The sequence below is a fragment of the Malania oleifera genome, chromosome 3 (assembly GCF_029873635.1).
Source record: "Malania oleifera isolate guangnan ecotype guangnan chromosome 3, ASM2987363v1, whole genome shotgun sequence".
Classification (NCBI taxonomy): Eukaryota; Viridiplantae; Streptophyta; class Magnoliopsida; order Santalales; family Ximeniaceae; genus Malania; species Malania oleifera.
In genome coordinates, this window is record NC_080419.1 from 93,230,768 (window position 1) to 93,251,477 (window position 20,710).

The 20,710-nt window shown below is 34.9% G+C and overlaps 1 long non-coding RNA gene across 1 annotated transcript; it reads left to right on the forward strand.

Moving 5' to 3' along the window:
- The first annotated feature begins 1,816 nt into the window (after window positions 1–1,816).
- LOC131151734 (uncharacterized) lies at window positions 1,817–19,409 on the forward strand. Its single transcript, XR_009135753.1, has 3 exons — window positions 1,817–2,399; window positions 16,778–16,830; window positions 19,217–19,409. It is a non-coding gene; the product is annotated as an uncharacterized LOC131151734 (long non-coding RNA).
- Window positions 19,410–20,710: the final 1,301 nt, after the last annotated feature.

The following is a 20,710-nucleotide window of genomic DNA, read 5'->3' on the forward strand; positions in this document are numbered from 1 at the left end:
ATACAATGCATGTGCACACTATTGATAATAAGCTTTTATAAAGTCTAAAGCAAGAAGGCAAGTCATTAATAATATTAGTTGCTAAGATTAAGAAAGTTCTCATTTGAGAGCTCCCCCTAAATTTATGCAAGTTATGAAACATTTAAGTTTAGGAAGCTTCTCTGCTATGCATTAAGCCTAACTCACGTCTAATTTGTATGAACCTATCCTTGAGAAGTGGTTTAGTCAATATATCCGCCCACTGTTCATTTGTGCATACAAACTCAAGAGTCACATCTCCTTTTTGCACATGATCACGAAGAAAATGATGTCTGATCTCAATGTGTTTAGTTCGTGAATGTGAGATAGAATTTTTAGAGATGTTGATTGCACTAGTATTATTACATTTAATCGGTATCGTATCATAGTGCAATCTATAATCCATTAGTTGTTGTTTAATATAAAGAGTTTGGGCACAAAAAATTCCAGCCGCAATATATTCAGCTTCGGTTGACCGAGACATTTTGAACTGAGTGATTCGGTCGACCAGATAGTTGGGATTTCTCCCGAGGACCCTCGGTCGACCAGGTAGTTGGTATGCAATTTTGGCTCGGTTGACCATATAGTCAAATGTTTGACTTCTAGGAGGTTCGGTCGATCGGGTGTTTTTGAACTAACCTGATTCGGTCAACCGGGGCAGAATGAACTGCCTAGGTCGGTCGATCGGAGGTGCACAATGTGTGCATTTTGGTCCTATTTTGATTCACAAACACCCTATTCAAGTGCCTATCACAAATAAATGCACGAGTGAATATCCTAGAGTCATTTCTAAGTCTTTCTGAAGACACCGAAATAGTCTGGTGTCAGTCGACCGAAGGTCGACTGAAGGGCAAACCCTAAGGTCTTTCTAAGGTCATTTTAGTTATACTTGGTTTGAGCTTACGTATTATACCATGCATGTGATGTGTGTGTGCTTATTACAAACCAAAGGTCCTAATTACTATTACAGACCAATTTTGTAGATGAATTGTATATATTACAACACAATGAAGTTTGGTCTTCAATGATCTTCACTTGCTCAATGTGCAACTTGATCTTGATGATTGAGGTTCCTGCACATAATCTCAAATACCCATTAAATATTATGAGTATTTGTCATAATCAAAACTGGGCGTGACCTATAAGGTCAATAGTTCTGAAATCATGGTATTATTAAAAATGTTGAAAATATATGTTTCTATACGTATACTGTAAATCGCTGTAGACACCCTATTTTTGCCCTAACCGAATAGAACAAAGGGGTCCCTTCTCATTATATTATTATTATTATTACCTTATTTTTATTATTATTATTTTCTTATAATTATTTGTATTATTTATTATTATTCATTACTAGTATTATAATTAGTGTTATTTTACTATTATTATTTTGGGTATATTATTTATTTATTTATTATTATTATTATTATTATTATTATTGTTTTCCTATATTATTATTTATACTTTATTATTACTATCATTTTGCTATTATCATCATAATTATTACTATTATTATTTTTATTACTTTTATTATTATTATTATTATTATTATTATTATTATTTACTATTATTATTGTTAGTAACATTATTATTATTATTATTATTATTATTATTATTATTATTATTATTAGTAATAGTAATACTATTATTATTATTATTATCTTACTATTATTATTGTTATTATTGTAATTAGTATTATCATTATAAAAAGAAAAAACAAAAAAAGGTAAGTTCTTTTAGGGTTTTGGGGGGATGCCTATTTAAAGGCAAGTTCGCATAACCGGTAGGGGGGGGCAGCGCGGCGGAGGAGGAAAACAAAAAAGAACCTAAGTCCCTCAACCTCGTCATCTCTCTCATTCTCTCGGCACCTCCGCCTCTCCCTCCGTCTCAGTCTCTTACTCTCCTTAGGCTCACCTCCAGATACCCTTTCAGCCAGTCATCCCCACTGCTCTGGTCGCCTCCCCACAACCCAAACAACCCAGCCGCCTCCCCACAAACCAGACAACCCAGCCGCCTACTCACAACTCCAAAAACACAAGCGATCCCCCCTTCTGCAACTGCTGCCGCTGCAACCATCCGAGAACTACACAGCAGCCACCTTGCGCCCAACCATCTCCCAGCCTCCCTCCGGCCACGCACAGCAACTCTGCTACTCTGAATACCAGCCCAAGTCTCGCTGAAACTTAACTCCACGCCGCAGATCCGGCCACCATCTCTCGTTGCCAGTCACCACCGCCTACTCGCCGAACCTGCTCCTCACGCCGCCGACACCAGTTGCAGCACAGCAGAACCACGCCCCTCCCTTCGGCCACACAGCAGACAGTCCAGGATCTCCGACCACCCTCCAGTATCTCCGGCGACCTCCAGCATCACCCACAACGGTAAGGCCTTGGTAAGCACGCACACACTCCTGCATACGCACACACCCACTTGCATGTAATCATCTGTATTGCATTTATTTAAAGTTACTGTGTTGTATATTGTTTTTTTTTTTTTTTATAGTTGGTTTGTTTGCTTCCGTTTTAACATTTAAAGTTTAATTCTTTATTATGTATGTGTAGAAATTAAATGATTAACTGATTTTTATTAGTTGTGTTTTTTTAAATATGCAGGATTAAACTCTTGATTGTATATATTAAATATTCAGTTTATGATATTTGTTCATGCTTATTTGTTTATTTATTTATCTCTAGATATTAAATATAGTTGTAGAAACTTCATTGTAGAAATTCATTTTAATATTTAAAGTGTGCTTTTTGCTGCGTTTATTATATATATAAAATATTAATACTATTGTTGTCTGCTACATTGTTTGTTTTAATGTTTAATATCCATGATATATTTTTCTTGTTATTATTATTGTATACTTTAATATTGTTGTCATATTATCATTGTGTATTTATTTTGCATATTATTATTATTATGTTGCATATTTGTTTTATATATATTTTTACATACTTATGTGATTGTTATTATTATGACCTTATATATTTATATTTATGTTATTATTGATTGCATATTTTAATTGTATATCTAATTTGCATGCACAGGTATTATTGTCATTGCCTTAATTATTTATTGGCATATTTATATTATTATTTAATGGTATAGTTTACATCTTATTATTGTGATCACCTCATATGTTTAGGTACCTATCCTTCTTATTGTATACTTGATTACATATTTATTTTCGTATTTTTACTGTATTTCCATGTTAGATTTTGGTATATTTCCTAATTATCACATGTTTATATATTATACCCATATATATATATATATATATATATATATATATATATTCGCATAATAGATTATAATTTGAATTGTTCCCATAATTTTACTTGATTTGTTTCCAAATTGTATTTACATGTTAATTATAGGATTAGTTTATTATTTCCATATTTTACATGTTTTTATTAAAGCAGGTTTAGTATTATTAATATATACTTATTATTACTAATAGTATTATTGCCATAATTATTATATATACATACATATGTATATTTTTAGAGGTGGGCTGATATTGTAAATCTTGGAACGCGGTATTATTCTTACTATCCTTTTTGTGCAAGTATATATGTATGTTAGCATGTGTATAGTCACATATTATTTCCATATATTAGGGTACATGCTATTCATCATTATCAGACGTATATATACATGTGTTGAGTTATTAGTATTAATATTATTATTATTATTATTATTGTAGATCATTACTATTACTATCATTATTATTATTTTATGATCATTTATTATTATTATTATTATATTTTTGTTATAAAGTATTTTTGATTTTTTTATCCCTATGATTTTATTGTTGGGGTATGAGCCTTCGGGCATCACGTACCTTAAGCTTTGAGGAAATATATATGTATATATTATATTTATTTATTTATTTATTTTTCATGTGTATTTATAAATTCATAAAAAGGAGTAATTTAAAAACTTATTAGATTAACTTAGGGATAATTTCAAGTTAATTAGGTACCGTTCGTAAGAACGGGCGCGTAGGGGGTGCTTGTACCTTCCCCTCGCGTAACCGAACTCCCGAACCTAACTCTGGTAACGTATACCCATTCTACCCCTAACGGGGTAGTAATCATGTGTTCTAACCACACTAAAAGGTTAGTGGCGACTCCGACATTTCCTATTTTTTCTTGAAAATTAAAATTGATTTTTATTTCACCGTTCGGGGCACACGCGCTCCCGGGACGTCGCGACAATGGTATCTTGAAAATTATATAAATCAGGGTTATGAATATTCTGTAAAATTTCTATTTGTATGTATACTGGAAATTTATCATTCTATAGAGCATATATATTCCCTGACATTTTCTGCTAATATGCTGTAAAACATGGTATCTATAACTTGTATAAATACTGTACTAATCTATTATGAGCTTATGCCACACTATTTAAATAAATAGATTTACATGCTCTGAAACCTATATTTTCTGCTATACAAATATTTTATAATCTGAATAATAATAATCTGGTAAAACATGTAATTTCTACTGATAACCATACTAAAATCCTAGCATAGCATATTTTCCTCACCGCGTAATTAAGCTCGCCTACTAATGTTCTAAATTACACCTCTGGCATTTATAATTTCATAACCCTGAAAATATTATATATATCCTGTCAATCAACTATATACTCAAAATTTTCTTCATTTTTCCATCTTTGGAATTATAAACTATTCATTATTTACCCGGGCTTTTGAAAAGATATCCACAGGGTCCTCAACCCACTCCTGTAGGGTCCCCAAAACACCCTATTCATAAAAATATAATATCCTTATTTTACTTCACAAAACTCTAGTATATTCTCATATAATACAAAATCTAAGCTTAAATGAACTTGGTAATACTAGAAATACTCAAATAATCCACTTACCCTAGTTTTGGGATGGTTCCCAAACTTCTCAAATCAACATTTTGCTCCAACTATGTTATAGAAAATTTCCCCAGAATCACCGTGGTAGCTTCTAATCATCGAATTGGGGAGAGACAGAGCCAGATTTGTAGAGAGAAGTCAGAGGAACTGAGTTAGAGAGAGAGAAAGTAAAGTGAAATCTGAAATTCTTGTAGAAAAATAATTTTCAGCCTTATATAAAAAGTTGGTCTGCGTGGACTCCTTGATGAGACACGTCGCCTTGTCGATGAGTCAATGAAGGGATCTCGTCGACGAGTTTCAGACCCTAGAATAGGCCTCTCGGTAAGTTCTCGTCGATGAGGCACGAGTTCCCATTCACTCGTCGACGAGACCCTGCTGAAATCCCTTGTGAAAAATTCTTTTCTCTCCTTTCTTCTATTATTTAATTACCATAATTCTCTGATTCTTTACACTAACTCCCAAGAAGCTTCCATAATTGCGTGATTCCGCCTCAGTACCTTCACTAACGGTATCTCCTTAGTAACCAACTTCTGAACTTTATGGTCCAGAATTTGAACAAGTATCTCCTCATACGACAAAGCATTCCCAATCTCTAAGGATTCGTAACTAATCACATGTGACGGATATGACATGCACCTCCTCAACATGGATACGTGAAACACATCATGGATCCTCGAGAGCGTTAGGGGTAGTACAATCCTATAGGATATCGGACCCACTCGTTCCAGTATCTTGAATGGTCTGATATAACTCGGGCTCAACTTGCCCTTCTTCTCGAACCTCATCACTCCTTTCATCGGAACGATACTTAGGAATATCTTACCCCCGACCTCGAATTCCAACTCACGGTGGCGAACATCCACGTAACTTTTCTGCCGACTCTAAGCCAATTTAATCCTATCCCTGATCAAACCAACTTTCTTAGAAGCCTACTGCACTAATTAGGGCCCCAATACCTGTCGTTCACTGACCACATCCTAATACAAAGGAGATCGACACCTCGGACCATACAATGCTTCGAGTGGTGCCATCCCGATACTAGCGTGGAAGCTATTGTTATAGGCAAACTCCACTAATGGTAGAAATCGAATCCAACTACCGCCGAAGTCTAACACACACGCCCGTAACATATCCTCCAAGATCTGTATCATCCTCTTTGACTATACATCCGTCTAGGGGTGGAACGTTGTACTGAATGTAAGCTTTGTCCCTAGTACTTCCTGGAAGCTCTTCCAGAATCGAGAAGTGAATCTTTGGTCGATTTGAAACAATGGACACTGGTACCCCGTGCATTTTAACTATCTCCTGCACGCACAAATCTGTTAGCTTACTCAAAGAGTAGTTAATCTTCATCGCTATAAAGTGAGCAGATTTAGTTAGCTCGTCAACAATCACCCAGATAGCATTCTACCCATGAACTGCTGGTGGTAACCCTGTGACAAAGTCTATGGAGATGTGTTCCCATTTCCACTATGGACTGCTCAATGATTGCAACGACCCTACTGGCCTTTGATGTTCAGCTTTTACCTGCTGACACGTCAGACATTGCTCCACAAATCGAGCAATCTCCCTTTTCATGCCACTCCACCAGAAAGATTCGCACAAATCCTGATACATCTTCGTACTACCCAGATGTACCGTATACAAAGAACGACGCGCCTCTTCCAGGATCGTCCGCTTTATACCCTCGTTGTTTGGAATGCACAGCTTGGTCCCAAGCCTCAGCACCCCTCCCTCGGAGATGTTAAAATCTACAACCAACCCTTGCTGCACTTTCTCCATAGTCTCAACCAACTCCACATCACTAGCGTGCGCGGCTTTAATCCTCTCAAATAAGGTCGGCTGGATCACCAAGCTAGCAATGAAAGCTTGGTGATTACCATCGACCAACTCCACGCCAAGACTTTCCAGATCCTGTCTGATATGATGCTAGGCTATAATTGTAGATACTGCTGCATGCTCTGACTTTCAACTCAACGCATCAGTTACCACGTTAGCCTTCTCCGGGTGATAGCTAATGGTGCAATCGTAGTCCTTGATCAGTTCAAGCCAACTTCTCTACCTCATGTTCAACTCCTTTTGCATGAAAAATTATTTGAGGCTCTTGTGGTCCGTGAAGATCTCACATTGTTCACCGTATAAGTAGTGTCTCCAGATATTCAATGCATATACTACTGCCGCCAACTCTAGATCATGTGTGGGGTAATTCTTCTCGTACTCCTTAAGTTGCTAAGAAACATAAACAATTAATTTTCCTTGTTGCATCAGCACACATCCCAAACCCTTCAACAATGAGTCGCTGTAAATCACAAAACCACCATCCCCAGATGGGATGGTTAAAACCGGAGCAATGACCAGTGGTTGTTTCAACTCCTGGAAACTCTGCTCACACTCGTCAGTCCAGTCAAATCTCACACTCTTTCTTGTCAACCGTGTCAGAGGGTCAGACAACTTAGAGAATCCCTCCACAAACCGTAGGTAATACCTAGCTAGTCCTAGGAAACTCCGAACATCCTGCATGCTCTTTGGTTTCATCCAATCAACCACTGCTTCTATCTTACCTGGATCAACTGAGATAGCACCCTTCGCCCAACATGGCCTAGAAACACGACCTGATTTAGCCAAAACTCACATTTCTTCAGCTGCTGCATACATCTTCCTTTCCCGCAGTACCTGAAGTACCAACCTCAGATGATTCTCACGCTCTTTCGAAATCCTAGAGTACACTAGAATATCGTCAATGAATACCACTACAAACTGATCCAGGTATTCATGGAAAACCCTATTTATTAGTTCCATAAATACTGTTGGAGCGTTAGTTAACCCAAAAGGCATGACCAGAAACTCGTAATGATCATATATGGTTCGGAAAGTAGTCTTCGCAACATCCTCAGTCCTAACTCTCACCTGATGATACCCTGACCATAGATCGATCTTTGAAAAGACTTGCATTCCTTGCAGCTGGTCAAACAGGTCATCTATACGAGGCAACAGGTATCGGTTCTTCACTATTACCTTGTTGATCTTACGGTAATCAATGCACATTCTTATTGACTCGTCCTTCTTCTTCACAAACGATACTGGAGGTCCCCAAGGTGAAACACTAGGTTTGATAAAACCCTTATCCAGTAGTTCCTGTAGCTGCTCCTTCAACTCTTTAAGTTCAGCTGGAGCCATCCAGTATGGAGTTTTTGAGATCGGTACCTTGCCTGGCAGCAATTCAATAACGAACTCCACTCCATAATCAGGAGGTAAATCGGGAAAGTCTTCCTTGAATACATCTAGAAATTCGTTAGCCACTCGGATATCTTCAAGTTTCAGATCATCCCATGGTGTTTCCTTCACACAAACTAGGTACCCCTGACAGCCGTCCAAGAGTAAGCTTCTCGCCTACATAGTTGACAGAATTTGTGGCGTCGAAATGCACACACGATCCTACGAACTCATATTCCTACTCCCTTGGAGGTCTGAACACCACCACTTTCCTACAATAGTCAATCACCGAAAAACTGGAAGATAACCAATCCATCCTTAGTATAACATCAAATCCATACATGTCGTATACTACTAGATTCATCGGTAGCGACTTTCCCTGAATTACCACTAGGCAATTCTCTAACATCTTCCTATAGATCATCACACTCCTAGACGGTGTAGCCACAAACAACCCCTCATCCATCACTTAGGTTTCAACCCCACACAGTTTCACAAAATTTGCAGATATAAAGGAGTGAGTTGCTTTCGAATCAAATAACACAATAGCTCTATTCGAAAGCAATAATAGGGTACCTGTCACCACGTTTCCAGCATGCTCAGCATCTGTTGGAGTAAGTGAGTACACCCTTACTAGAGTCGTGTTTTCTTGAAAGTTTTCCCGAGGCACCTTATTACTCCCCCGGTTTGGATTCGGTACAGGCGTACCGCTCATCTGCGCAGGACAGTTTCAGGATATGTGACCTGATTTGACACAGTTGTAGTAGTTACCCACGAACGGTCGGCATTCACCATCATGCCATTTATGAAACTTGGTGCATTTCGTGAAAGATGGATCCCCCTGAGGACCTTGCCATTCGGTATTCTGGCGATAACCCGAACCATAGTTCTTCTTCTTCCATTGTCCCTATCGAGGACCAGTTTGAGAACCATAAGATACTCGTCTCCTCTTCTGTTCTTGTACCACCTCATCCCTCTGGAGGTCAGCCTCAACTATGGTGGCTTTATCCACCAAAACAAAGAACTCTCGAATCTTTAGCATTCCTACAAGCCTGTGGATGTCCTTCCTCAGACCATTCTCAAACCTCCGAGTCTTCTCATACTAGTTTGAGATATAATGCGGCGCGAAATGAGATAGCTCAATATATCTGGTAGCATATCTCTGCATCGTCAGGGTTCCTTAAGTCAGGCTTAAGAACTCATCGACCTTTGTGTCACGAGTGGAAGCCGGGAAGTATCTTTAGAAAAATACCTCCTTGAAGCGGCTCTAAGTCATACCAGATGGACCAATCTCTGCTTCTCAAGCAGACTCATTGCAGTCCACCATCTTTCAGCTTCTCATGCCAGCTGAAAAGTAGAATAGAGAACCTTTTCCTGGTCTGCGCAGTGAAGAACTTCCAATATCTTCTCAGTCTTCTACACCTAGTTCTCTACTACTATCAGATCGGGTCCTCCAATAAACATCGGAGGGTACATGCGGGTGAACCTCTCTATGGTACAACCTGTAGCAGTAGGAGAATGCTCACGTCCCCTAAAACTTTGCTCGATCTCTCGCATGATTAGCCTCGTCAAACCCTGAGGCATAGAAGGAGACCCATCACTTGCAGTCCCCTCAGAACCACTATCTAAGTTGTTATCCTTGGGCTCCATTCTGCAAGTAGGATAGGAATCGGTTAAAAATCCTATATCATACACAGTTAACACAATCATTGAAAGCTAATCATGTTCACTACAACTCTCACGGATCTAGGTCTGTCCTACCACACCGACACGAAACCATCAATGGTTTGCTGTGGTTTTACTAAAATCATCATTCCAGGAAAAAACATAGAATACCGTCAACAAATCTCTGTCTAGCTACAAGACAATCCTCAACCTACTCTACCCATTCACTACATTCCAATACTCTGGTATGTACACATATTCACGCCTAACTAAGTCTACAAGACCTAACAACCTAGTTTGCTCTAATACCAAGCTGTCATGCCCCGAACCCGCATATAGGCCCCAGGATGTGATTTAGTAACCTAACTTTGCTTTGTATCATTTAAAACATACATGATACTACACTGAATGAGGGTCCGTCCCCGTGGGGTACGCCTGTATCCTATGCACATTCACATACACATACATATACATCACATACGCAACGAAAATGTTCTTTCTAATACATACAACATACCATACCAGAGTCTATACGTAACCGGAGTCTAAACTCCAAAATACAGTACATGCCCCGGGTGTCTACAAAACCCAACAATGATAACCCTGTTACAAAATAAGTACTTACACAAGTACTATACGAGGCAAACAGATAACCACGCTCCCAAATGCTAGGACACTAGTTTCGGCTACTCAAAGGACCTGAAACATATTTGTATATTCGGGGTGAGACACCTCTCAGTAAGGAAGAAATAGGTTATATCAGTGTGTGGCATATAAGTGTTATTTCGACATAAAACATAACACAATACAGTTCAAGTATTTTTCACAACGCAGTTCCAGTATACATCTCACCAAACATACGGTCAGTGTCATCACACTTTTCGGCCTAAGCCAGGCCACATTACACGGAGCACCCGATAACCTAGCATTAGCCGAAGCCCTACAACAATATCATTGTTAAAACGGTGTAAAAACACCCATCTGTGACCAACTGGTATACAAGTGGTATTTCACACCCTCGGATATAGAGCTGGACACTATTGCCCATAGTATTTAACTGAGACGTGGCATTTGCCCGTGGAATTTAGCCGAGACATGGAAATTCTCACAAAACCTGAAACATTTTGGAACTCATGTTCTTATACCTCTCAGCATATGGTAATTAGCCGTCACGATTGTTTCACAAAACCTGGAACATTTTACATATAGCAGTTCATTCCACACTTATTTGGGTATACAACAAATCGTATCGTTTCGATTGGAGAATATAGTTTAATACAAATACAGGTACGGTCATCTCGATACCACAGTTTATACAAACATACATTTTCAAATAGAAACAGAGATGATACCCGAAACCCCCAATTTTTCCAAAATTGTAACCCAAAAATCCTATATTTTTACTCGATAGATTTTCGCAAATAAGTAGCCAAAATATACATAGAATCGTAAACTACATTTTTACCGATTCAGATTTCAAAAATAACTGATATAAATAGAATCCCCTTACATTTCCCTGAATACCAAAACACGAACTCTACAAATCCAAAACTACGAACCGAGTTCCCAAAACCTAAACATCAAAGAACTATTCTTCACTATAATTCTCACTACTACATATATACCGAAACGAAAACATAATTGAACCCTTACCTCAATTTTTGGTCAAAACTCAAAAATCCTAAAAACGAAGATCCGATCCACTATCCTCGAAGAGATTCTCCTCCTGATCCATGTAGCAACGTCGGATCATTGATTCGGGTAACGAAGGGCTTGAAATCTTAGAGAGAGAGAGAGAGAGAGAGAGAATTTTGGTTTCTTCTAGATTAAGCAAGTGATTTAGATATTTATAACTTGGTTGACCGGCCAGACTCGTCGACGAGCCGCAGAAGGAAGTTCATCGACGTCAAAGTGGACTCGTCGACGAGCATGAGATCACAAAATTTTCCAAAATCCCTCAGCATCCTCTCGTCGAAGAACCACTGAATTTTCGTCACCAAACTGCACAAGAGACTTCGTCGATGAGAAAAGAAGCCTCATTGTTGAGCCCTGCTAATTTTTACCATTTTAATTTTTCCTTCTCTTTTCTTACCTATTTAATACACCTATCTCTGGTCGGGTTCTTACACTATTAGTGACGGTTTTGGAGATTCGTCACTATTAGTCCCTTATTAATGATGGTTTAGAGAACCATCACTACTACTTCTTTTATTTAAAAAATAAAAAGTAAATATTTTATTTAACACTATTAGTGACGGTTTTGAAGATTCGTCACTATTAGTCTCTTATTAGTGACGGTTTAGAGAACTGTCACTACTAGTTCTTTTATTTAAAAATTATAAAAAATAATTTATTTCACACTATTAGTGATGGTTTTGAAGATTCATCAGTATTAGTCCCTTATTAGTGACGGTTTAGAGAACCGTCACTACTAGTTCTTTTATTTGAAAAATATAAAAAATAATTTATTTCATACTATTAGTCTCTTATTAGTGCAATCTCTTTTTTTCTGAACGATATCTAGATCTCCTCACCCCCATTTCCGATGGACCTCTTGTTTTTTTTTTTTTTTTTTTTAATTTTAAATCATGTCTTTTCTTAGTACAAATTCATTGTCCAAAGATGGGGTCCATTGGCATTCAAATTTCAAAGTTATGCCCCTTTCTTTTTTTCCGTGTGGGATCTAAATATTTTCACCCTGATTTCCGACGAACCTCTTCTTTCTTGCAAAACATATATTTGATTAACATATATTCACTCGAGAAAGATGAGGCCCATTTTCATTCAAATTTCAAAGTTATGCCCCTTCTTACTTTTTTCATGCGGCACTTATATCTCATCAACCGGAACTTCGACGTACCTTTTCTCTTTTTTTTTTTTTTTTTTTTTAATCGCATATTTTTTCAACAAAAATACGCTGCCAAAATTTGGGATCCAACTGCATTCATAATACAAAGTTATGCCCCTTCAAACTTTTTCCATTCGGGTCCTATATCTCCTAACACCGTGCTCTAACGTACCTATTTTTTTTATTAAATCACATATTTTAACAACACAAATTTGCTATCAAAAGTTGGGGTCAAGTCGAATTCAAAAACAAAAGTAATCGCTCTCCGAAATTTCAACCTGAAATCGAACCCGATCTCGAACCTGAGGCCAATCCTAAACCCGACCTCGACCTTGTACCTGAACCCAACCCAACACCGAACCTGAATCTATACCCAAAACCCAACCCCATGCACGACTAATAGCAATACTAAGAAAATAAGTACTAGTAGTCACTTTAGTAGTACTATCCTCAAGCACTACTACTACTACCATAACTACTAATACTTACTATACTCAAGTTTTTTTTTTTTGGAAAGAGCTGGAAGCCACCCACATAGCGGCCCTATTCCAAGTTTATTAATAACCCTCACTTATGGCAGAGGTTACCATACTCAAGCTTATTCCAATTCCAACTTTAAATAACAAACCCCGAATTCAAATACCAAACCCAAACTTGAACTCGAACTTGAACCCCAACCCAAACTCGAACATCGAAACCCGAACCCCAACTCGACTCAGAACCCAACATCGAATTATGTGTAACATACATTGAACCATACATCGTACCCTACATCAAACCGTATATCATACCAGATAAGAACCATACATTGAACCGTATGTTGAACCGTAATAGTGTATTAGTGACAGTTTAGAGGATTCGTCACTAATTATGTTTTTATTTAAAAAAATATAAAAATAATTTAGTTAAAAATATTAGTGACGGTTTGTAAAATTGGTCACTAATAATAGGGTATTAGTCATAGTTTAGAGGATTTGTCACTAATAGTTTTTTTATTTAAAAAATATAAAAATAATTTAGTTAAAAATTTTAGTGATGGTTTGTAAAATTTGTCACTAATAATAGGATATTAGTGACTGTTTAGAGGATTCATCACTAATAGTGTTTTTATTTAAAAAATATAAAAATAATTTAGTTAAAAATATTAGAGATAGTTTGTCAATCACTAATAATAGGGTATTAGTGATAGTTTAAAGGATTCGTCACTAATAGTTTTTTTTATTTAAAAAATATAAAAATAATTTATTTAACACTATTAGTGACGGTTTGAAAAATTCATCACTAATAGTCTTACATTGAAAAACCTGCGTGGGTTCCCCAAATCTCCCTCCTTTCCCTCCTATCTTTCCTCTTTTCCCTCCTTCACTCCTCACGACACCTAATCCTTTCCCCAATCTCCCTCCTTTCCCTCAAATCCTCCTCCTTTCCCTCCATCTCTCAATCTCTGTGATCTCTCTCTCTCTCTCTCTCTCTCTCTCTCTCTCTCTCTCTCTCTCTCTCTCTCTCTCTCTCTCCATCCCTCTTTGTCACCAACTACATCATTGCTGCCGCAGTTGACGCTCTGGATCCGTCGCTGTCACCTTCGCTGAGGAGGTCATCGTTGTCTTCCAAAAAATGATGACGGAAATCTTCTGCTCGCCAAACCCTCTTCGGATCTACTTCAATTTGTATGGATCTACTCCGATTTGTATTTTTTTTTGTTTTTTTTTTCTAATCTAACATTTGATATGTTATTTTTTTTCTTTTGTGTTTATTTCTTGTCTGGGACATTGATTTTTCTAGGTATTCCTAATTCTATCTTTGTCTTCTTTTGATTTGTTTTTCAGGTTAAAAATTTTTCTAGAGAAACAAAAGTCCCCAAATTAAAGATTCAAGATAAGTTCCTTTTTTTTTTCTTATTTTATTTGTTTGCATTTGATTTGAACAGATCACTTTGATCTACTTTGGTTTGAGTTTGTGGGGAATAGGGTGTTAGGCGATTGAACCTAGGGATTTCGAGAATGAGCCAACTCATTGAGTACTATTTTTGTTAGTGAGTTGACTCGCCTAAGTCACTTAGTTTTGATTTAATTGATTTTAAAAATAATGGGCTCCTGTATTATTATTATTATTATTATTATTATTTTTAGAAAAATGGGCTTATTTTAAAATGGGCCACAGATTAAAAACTTGAACTGAGGCTTGTTTATTAAAAAAAAGGGCAATAGATTAAAAAATTTTGGGACGGGGCTTGTAAGATTTGGGTTCTGGATTTGTCTGGGCTATGGGAATTGGTTAGGTTCACTGGTACGAGTAACGGGTTGGAATCCAAAACGATATATATATTGATCTGGTTTTTAATGATAAGAATGAATCTCCACTCAAAAAATATGTAATCTGCAGCTCTCCAAGTACCGAGGGAACAAGAAGCGGAATTCTCAACGATATAGCAAAAGATGTGAAACAACAATCTTATTGTTTAATTAATTAATTAATTTAATTTGGTTGTTTTCAATCTTATTAATTAGGTTAATATATTTTTTATAAAATAAATATGCAGCTAATTGTTTGTAGGAGAGACACAGCAAATTAAAGGCCACATATAGTAACATAGTATCCCAGAGTTGAAACGAATTGCATTAATTAATTAGATTATTGCAAATTACCATTATTTTTTTTATTTACAGTGCATGCATTTTAATAATTAGGAAAAAATAACTAATTAATATTTTCTTCTCTCACAAATAGAATGCAAAAAATAGTACATATAGAAGATGAGTTGAAATAAATGAGGTCAATTAAGAAATTACAAATAATAAACTTACTAAAATAGAAAATTTCACCTTATAATACTTTGCTTGTTAATAAAAAATAGATAATCTAAACTAATGCAAGAGATTTGAAACAAATTAAGGTAGTTCCGTGGTTGCATTAACAAAGAAGTGGAATTCTCAACGATATAGACTTTTAGGGTTAAGTATTTTGTTATATATATACTGTTATTTATGCACTATATTACTAAGTTATAGTACGTAGGAGATGCATTATTCGTTACTTCTGACATCTTGAACCATTATTTAGAAAATGAAGAAATGGAGTTGGATCAAAGTGTATGCTAGGTAAGCATCTTGTTACAATAGGAATAGTTATGAACTTTATAGACCCATCCTCACGCGGGTGGTGAGGGGAGGGCCCAAATTGATAGGAAAAAAATTTAATGCAAAAACAAGTCTATTTACATATATGACTATAACTACATATATATAAACCAGAGTTTATATATATAGAAAAAGGAAAGCCAGCTTAGAAAAGATGAGTGACATAGGACAAGTAGCCAAACCATGGGTTGATCCTTGTTGGACAATGGTTGTTGTGTTTCATCAATTAGTAAATTATGTGTGTTTAGTTTAAATTATGTGTATTTGAGGGCTTGTTTGTAATATTTGGGTATTTTATGGGCGTGTTTGTAATTTCATGTTTTTTAGGGGTATATATGCAATTTTATGTCGTAGAGGCTTTCTTATAAATACTTTGTGAAAGCCACGCAGGAGGTAGTTGTTGATGAATTTGAATTGAGAAGTGAATGTGTGATTTCCCCCTTGTATCTCTTCTCTTCTGTCTTCCTTTTTCTTTCTTCTTCTTCCTTTCTCCTCTCCTACATTCTCTCATGGCTGCAGATTCCTTGTTCCTATCCTACATCATTTGGAATCAAAGCCAAATTACAATCTCCATTCTTCCACAGGCCAACACCATGTGGACCATTAACAAGCCTAGTACACTAACGACCCCAATTCATAGTCGTATTTCACCTCTATCACTTGCCTCCAAAGAGCAACCTTCTTTTCCCAAATCTCCATAAACACTTCCCAAGCAAAGCTTCATTAAATTGTCTTACCTTCATTATCCCCAAACCACCCGAAGAAATGGGAGAGCAAGCATAAATAGAGAGAATGAAAGGGTTATTATAAAAATAACCCCTCAAGACATTATACACTCACTCTTGTAATATATACATTGTATGATTATTTTAATCTATATGCTTTTCTGTGTACTATTTATTGTGCATTCATTTGAGATAGTGCTATAGTTGTCTTTTTTGACTTTATGCTTTATATGTTGCATTAATATGTGATCAAGTTACTCATTTTTGTGTAGGGGGTTGTTGGGCTTGTTTTTGGAAGTGAAAACTCTACTTTAGGCGAAGATAGGTAAGCTGCTTTTCTATGTTCATGGTTATTATTTTGGGCACTTTGCTTAATTTGTATAAATATAAATATCTACACTACATGTGTAAACATGATAAATAGTGTGTGTTACCATTTTCCCTTCAAAAACCCATATTTACTCATTTATTTATTTTTATAATAATAACATTAGTTGGTTCCTAGGCTAGCGTGCTCTTTGAGACTGACAATTACCGAATTCAACGACTTTGAAATAATAAATTTGAATAGAACGATCCTTGCTAATAAGATAATGAAGTTTGAAAAGATATCTGAAAAGAGAGAAAAAAGATATTTTATCATGATGTGATTGTACAGACCAATATGCCAAAAGGCATTGTAAATGAAGAAATAAAACGAGAAAAATCTAAAACACTTAGCTAAGAAATTAAAAGTTGAAAAGAACATATAATGAGTGATAGCGCATAATTGAGGGGGAGCATTTGTCCTTCATAGCTATATTAATTAAATGCTCTTATGATCATTCTCTTTATGTCCATATGCCTTTATGTGAACAACATTGCAGATTACTATTTATAATGTACCGAATGACTAAATCTTTTTGATTGATGGTATTATGTTATATGAATTGTAGATTAAACTACTGGAATACATGCTTGTGTTGAATGCCAACTGCATAGTTGATGTAACACATTGTGAATTGCATGCTGGTAGTGGATTTAGGTTGTTGCATGCTTGAAATGATTTATTTTCTGAAAACAACCAGGTTTTAAGTACAAGTTTTATGGGAAAATGTCCAATTTATAGATGGCATGCTGTTGAAATTTAGTTAAAATTTTTCCAAAATAAAATCATGTACAAAAATAATTATGATAAAATGAATGTTAAAATATTTTTGAAAGGATGAGTGAAAGTTGAATGAATATTAAACTTCATCCTAGAAGCCAAGACCAATATTGTTGAATTTTCTTCATCCTTCAAATTGCGAACGTCAATCTTGGCAAACTCATGTGAACCACACTGACCTCCCAATGGCTATCCTCTTCCCCTTTATCACTAGAAATATTTGTTAGAAGAGTTGCTATTTTTGTAATTATGTGTTTTTGTCTTTCATGTCTTATTATTATTATTATTATTAATATATAAGAGGGCGAATTTGGAGTTGTATGTATGCTCCAAGAAACTGCCGCCTATTTTTTCTCTTATCGTCTTCTCTTTCCTCTTCTACATCTCTAACTTTACAACATGGTATCATAGTATTGGTCTCTTCTAAATTTGATTCATCTGAGTTGACTATTAGACACTCTGTTTTATGTTTTTTTCCCCTTATCTTTCCTTTGTTGGCTCTCAAATTTGGTTTTCTTGTTTGGTTTAAGAGTTGTTTAGGGACACTCTTCCTCTCAGTTAGGCTATGCAGCATTCTTAGTTGTATGTTGTGTATGTTTTTCATTGTTTGCTAATATGAAGCTTATGTGCACTCATAAAATTCATTACTGGTTAGATTATTGTAAACTGTTTATTGTAAACAACCAGGTTTGGAGCATATCAATATGGAAAGTGTCCTATTTATAGGAGAAATGCTGCCAAAATTTTTCTAAACTTCTATAATTTTGGAAAATGTAATCCTATGGACTTTCATGCATATCATTGTCATTATTTTTGAGTCCTAAGGTTGTCTTGAGCACATAGAGCATCTGTATGATGTAAAAATCTTGTGAATTGCATGCTTTTATGACTTGCAGGTTTGGAAAATGTTCTATTTACAGACAGCATACTGCCAAAAATTTATTAAATTTTTTCCAAAATAATCAAAGTCATATACCATATTTGTGAGAATGATTATAGTGTGCTAAATGTTAAAACATTTTTGAAAGGATGAGTGAAGATCAAATGAATTTTGATCTTCATCTCTAAATTTACTTTTGTATATGCTAAGAGAAATTCTATCAATGATGGACTCATTTGCATTATTTGATTATTATAGTTGTTTTCGAATCATAAGGAAGTCATGTAAACCATAAACATCACATTCTATTTTTTCATAGAACTATATTTTGATATAGATTGTTTGTGGGATGCATGAACACATTATATTATTTAGTGCTTATTATGTGAAGCTCTTGTGCATTCATAAAATTTATTACTGGTTGGATTATTGTGAACAGATTATTGTAAACACTTAGGTTTGGTGCATATCTCTATGGAAAATGTCTTATTTATGAACAAAATGATGCCAAAATTTTTCTAAATTGATAAATTAAACTTAGCTAGTTAAAATTGTATCATTTTTTAACTATGTCCAAATGTCCAATTATTTTACTATCAAATCATTGATACTTATAGTATGTATACATATATGTTCAAAAAGTGTATATAAATTTTTTATTTATTTATAATTCTTAATTTGTAGGGTTTGCGGTTGTCACAACATCAGCACGATGTCATGCACTACGGTTAGATGCTGCTTTTGATTATTTTTTTTGTATTTTTTTTATTATCTGAATAGATGAAATTTTTGTATTTTAATTTGAATTTGTATAATGAATTTGTATTTGAATTAGAATTAGAATTAGAATTTTAAATTTTTTTTTGTTAATTGAACAGATGGAATTTTTGTATTTTAATTGAATTCATATAATGTATTTGTATTTGAATTTGAATTTTGAATAATTTAAGATTTTTTTAGTAATTATGGTTTAATATTATGTATGCGAAAATGTAATTACTGATTTTTATAGGAATTAATTATTAAAAAAATTATTAATTTTAAATTATTAATGACAGTTTTAAAATCGTCACTAATAATTGTGCATTTTTTTAAGTATTAGTGACAAATTTCAAAACCGTCACTAATAGTAGAGTATTAGCGACGATTTTAAATTCATTACTAATAGTATATTATTAGTGACGGTTTTGAAATTTGTCACTACTGTCACAGCGTCCTGGAGTGCGTGTGCCTCGGGGTGGCGAAATAAAAATTGTGGTTTAAATTTTCAAGAAAAAACAAGGAATGTCGGAGTCGCCACTAACCTTTTAGTGTGGTTAGAACACTTAACCACTACTCGGTTAAGGGTAGAATGGGTCTACGTTACAAAAGCTGAGGTTGGGATTTCGGTTACGCGAGGGGAAGGTACGAGCACCCCCTACGCGTTCGTTCTTACGAACGGTACCTAATTAATTTGGAATTATTCCTAAGTTAATTTAATAAGTCTTTCAAATTACTCTTCTATTAGTGGATTTATAAATATACATGCAGTATAAACAAATAAATAAATAAATAAATAAATAATTCAATAATATATATACTATATATATTCCCTCAAAACTAAAGGTATGTGAAGCCCGAAAGCTCGTACCCTCACATTAAAATCATAGGGATAAAAATAAAAAATATTTTATAACAAAAATATAATAAAGATAAAGATAATAATAGTAGATAATAATAATAATAATAATAATTATAATAATAATAGTAGTAGTAGTAGTAGTAGTAGTAGTAGTGATGATAATAAACATAATAATAATAATAATAAATAACAACAGTAAAAATAATAATAATAATAATAGTACTAATAATAATAATAATAATAATCATAATAATATTAATAATAGTAGTAATTCCACAATGATAATAATAAATAATATAAATAGTAACAATATGCACACATTAACAATAATTACATATTTTAAATATCATAATGGTACCATAATAATTCCACACATGATAATAATAATAATACCTAACATACGTTATAATAGTAATAAAAGGTAATAATAATAATCTTCCTAATGATACACACCTCTAATATCATATAAATACCATCACACCCATATGGAAATGATTAATAAAGGAAATAAATCAAATTTAGAATTAAAACATGGAAACCAATGTAAGGGTAAGGAA